This window comes from Sinocyclocheilus rhinocerous, unplaced genomic scaffold (assembly GCF_001515625.1).
Source record: "Sinocyclocheilus rhinocerous isolate Xijiao unplaced genomic scaffold, SAMN03320098_v1.1 scaffold636, whole genome shotgun sequence".
In the NCBI taxonomy this organism is placed as follows: Eukaryota; Metazoa; Chordata; class Actinopteri; order Cypriniformes; family Cyprinidae; genus Sinocyclocheilus; species Sinocyclocheilus rhinocerous.
In genome coordinates this window covers 38,241-42,867 of record NW_015660893.1, presented here as the reverse complement: position 1 = coordinate 42,867, position 4,627 = coordinate 38,241, and positions in this window count along the sequence as shown.

Genomic DNA, 4,627 nt, shown 5'->3' with positions numbered 1-4,627 from the left:
GGAGCAGAAGACCACCAGGCCAGAGCAGACAGAGCAGAAGACCACCACGGAGGAGCAGAAGACCACCAGGCCAGAGCAGACGGAGCAGGAGACCACCACGGCAGAGCAGAGAGAGTAGAAGACCACCAGGCCTGAGCAGATGGAGCAGAAGACCACCACGGAGGAGCAGACGGAGCAGAAAACCACCACGGTGGAGCAGAGAGAGCAGAAGATCACCAGGCCAGAGCAGACAAGACGGACGACTACAAAAGTGGGACTGAAGACGACCACGACAGACCAGACGGATCAGGGACCCCTGGCAGAGACTGGGACCTAGAGAAAACTGAGATACAAGAGAGAGGCAGTGCATTCACGGCATCAAGGATCGAGGCAGGGAACACAAAAAGTGAATCAATAGTTTCCCTGATGACAACTGAACGGGCAGACAGTTCATAAACTGGCTCACTGACTGAGAACGGACAGGTCGACAATTCCAAATCTGGCTTATTGACTGAAACTGGACAAGAAGACAGTTCAAAATCTGGTTCATTGACTGAAACTGGACAGGAAAACAATTCACAAACAGATTCATGGGTTGATATGGGATAGACTGACAGTTCAAAATTGGGTGTAGTAAGTGAAACTGGACTGGTAGACATTTCAGTGACTGAAACTGGACATGCAGACAATTCACACTCAGATCCATTAATTGAAACTGGACAGACAGATGTTTCAAAATCAGACTCATTGACTGAAACAGGACCGACAGAAGGTTCATCAGACATATTACTTGGAATTAGTGGACAGACAGATAATTTAGAAAAAGATTCATGGGTTTCATTATTTAACTCATTGACTGAGACTGGCAAGACAGATAGTTCAAAATCAGACACATTAGTTGAAACTAGATGGATAGACAGTTCACAATCAACCCCCATGGCTGGTTCCGAACAGGACGAGAGTCCAGAGATGGCCTCCTCTGCTCAGTCAGAGCAGGACAAAAGTTCATAAATGACCTCCGTAGCTGTGACAGAACAAACAGGGAGTTCACAGACGGCCTCCATAGCCGTGACAGGACAGGCAGAGAGTTCACAGACGGCCTCCATAGCTGTTACAGGACAGGCAGAGAGTTTACAGACAACCTCCATAGCTGTTACAGGACAGGCAGAGAGTTCACAGACGGCCTCCATAGCTAGTAAATGTAGTCCGTTGTGACGTGTAACAGTCTGTGTAGTGAGAGAGTCAATGTAATGGAAGAGCGACCTCTGGTGATGAGTGGACGGAAGACTATGGACAGGATTCGTGACAGCGGGTTTGAGTCTCGGTGCCAGCAGGGATTGTTGGTGGGGGGAGTGAATGACCAGCGCTCTCTTCCACCCTCAATACCACGACAGAGGTGAGACCCTCGAGTAAGGCACCGAACCCCTAACTGCTTCCCAGGCGCTGCAGCAAAAAATGGTCCACTACTCTGTGTGTGTGTGTGTGTGTGTGTGTTTGTTCACTACTCACTGCTGTGTGTGTGCACTAGGATGGGTTAAATGCAGAGCTCCAATTCCGAGTGTGGGACACGATACTTGGCCGCACACCACGTCCTTTCCTTTCCTTTCCACTTCTACAGCATTTATTAATCTTAACCAATGGCAATCTCAACATATACCATTCGGTTTTTTTTCAAGATCAAAAGATGTATCTGTTAACATTAGCTAATACACTGTGCACTCACATGAGCCTATATATATATATATATATTTATTTATTAACTAACAATAGTTAATAAATGCTATAAAATATATTGCTCTTTGTTAGATCATATTAATGCATTAGCAAATGAGACCTTATTGTAAAGTGTTACTGTAAAAATAATAAGTAAGCTTCACCTTACCGTATTAAATAGGTTAAAGTGAAAAGTGAAAAAAAAATTTTAAAAAAAATAAAGTGAAGTGTGGCCAAGTATGGTGACCCATACTCAGAATTTGTGCTCTGCATTTAAATGTTGGGTTAGGCTACAAACATTTGCTCACACATCAGTGATTTTGAACATATTTTGACAATGGTTGGAAGGAGGTTTTTATTCTTAACTGAAAAAGAAGAAACATAATACTTGAAATTGATTTTAAGGTGAAAAATCAAAGCGGTGTCCATTTTCTTAAAGTAAAAAGTAACAGAATTATGCATAATGTTACATAGAAATGTATTAAAAATGGTCTTCTCAGTGCTCGAAGACCTCCTGATTGAAAGGTAGGGGGCAGGGCTTTACTCTGATAGCCTGTGGGCAGAAAATATGCTTGACTCTAGTGATTCTGGAATGAACATGCCGAATCATTTTCACAGAAAGAGAAGGGGCAGATAGGCCAAAGGTGGAGACTATCAATCATTACTGAACCCAATATATGCTGTGCAGTCTTAACTACTAGTTGTAGGTCCATCCTGTTAGAGGTGGTGCAGCAATGGTGAACCACAATCCCTTTGTGGATGCCTGTATTCACACCGATTGAAACCTCTTGAGAAAATGCAGCTTGTGCCTTCTTCAAAAAGGAGATATTCAATTTGTAAGAGAGGTCATCAATTATATGAATCTACTGTTGAATAATATGCATGGAGAATGTCTTGAATAGTTCCACCTCTGACTTCTAAACAACCATATTAGCATTTCTTGAAAGAAATATCAGTGCTTGCAAGGTACAAAAAAAAAAAAAAAAAAAAGTAGTGGTAAAAATTTACATATTCAACAAGAGTGTTGGTTTCATTCGACTGCAGAAATGAATGAACAGGTAGTCATTAGTAGTGTAAATTGTTAAATATATATGAATAAAACAACAATAATCACAATATAATTAAATATAAAATTAAATAAAAAAATATTTAAGTAAAAAAAAAATGACTGAATTGACTCATGTGAGCATGTGAAGAACACCAGTGATCACTGATCCTGACAGTCGGTGAGGTTTGTTCATGGATTTTGACTGCCTGAAGTCCATTAGCCGGGAAGTCTAGGATTTGATGTGGGTCAAGATCAGCAGCACAAAGCACTCCATTATGACAGGTGTGAGTACAACAGGGTGGAGGTCTCCACAAGCATTAAGCTGAAGTCCAAACCTAGCCGGCAAACCAGACCCTGTGACCTGACCAGGTACTCTCAAATTTTAAGACGGAACCCAACCTCAAATTGCCTACTCTTACTTCCTCTCTGGGCTCTAGGTCTTCTTGCCTGAGGAGGAAATAAAAAAAAGAAACTTAGCTTGCTTAAACTCTGACTCAAAGCTGAAGGAGTGTGTGTTTATGGTATGCACAAAACAAGTCATATTTACATGAAAACATGAATCCACTAAACAATTTACACCACTTTTACAGATGGCATTTCAAAACAAAAAGCTTATCCACTAACTACATGCAATCAAGGTTACCCAGGTTCCAAATATACTGGAATAGAGCTGTGCCTTAAATTAAGTAATACTTCAGCGTAAACACAACTTCTATAATTTAGGCTTCTGTAATTTAGGCTCATAACAGAACATAACTTATATGCAACTCTACAGTTGCAGAATTCTGGTAACATTTATTTTAATTTGTCCCTGTTACAAATGTTATTTACTATAGTAATGAAGGCTGGATTTTCAATCCCCCCTGTTCTATTATATAATCAATACATATTCATAGTTTTCTTAAAACTGGTGTATCTATTCTGGAATTAATGTTACGGTAATGTCTGTATTTGGTATCTAAAAGGTGACCGAGGGTCTGACCAATGTCAGGAATGCAATAACAGTGTTTACTCATTCAGCCTGGCTTCAATTAATATGTATTTGTTTTGTAATAATTCAGTTCAATAATTATATTATCAAATGTTATATTTTAAAGGAGGAGAGTTGTAGATTGAACTTTGTTCTTACATATAGAACAATATATCAGTAATATATCAGTATCAATATATCAGTCACATATCAGTATGCAAAATGCAAATATGACAATGATGTGATTAGTGTTGTAAGTAACCTTAAATTTCCAAAATTGAAAACAAATTTTAAAGGTATAAAAATGAATATAGCCAAAAACAAATATTCACTGTGTAAATGTGTACATTTTCTAACAGCAGTTTCATTATATAATGAAAACATTAACAAATAATGGAGAAGAATGTTAGAATTAATATACAGTAGGGGTGTGAAGTCAAGTTCACTTTTGGTATTTCTCCACAACAATGACAGTAGTGTTGCCTAATGAGTGAATAGTGCCTATGTTATCTAAAAAAATGGGTAGATCCTCTATGTCTAAAAAAATGAGTTATTAGATTGTTTTGACACTGAGTATATGAAACTGCGTCTAGTATTGTCAAATCACATGCATATTTGTTACCAGTATGTCTGATTTATTTAGAGCACCTACACACTGCAAAGTTTTGGTAGTGAGAACTGCAGTTAAATGAAGGGAATTCCCAAATATATTATTATGTATACCATATCTCAGATGTAATTATGTTATTAAAATCTTTAAAAGAACTAGTTAATTACAGACCGATCTCGAATCTCCCTTTTCTGTCCAAGATACTAGAAAAGGTAATATCCTCACAATTATATTCCTTAGAGAAAAATGGTATCTCTGAGGATTTCCAGTCAGAATTTAGACCGTATCATAGTACTGAGACTGCTCT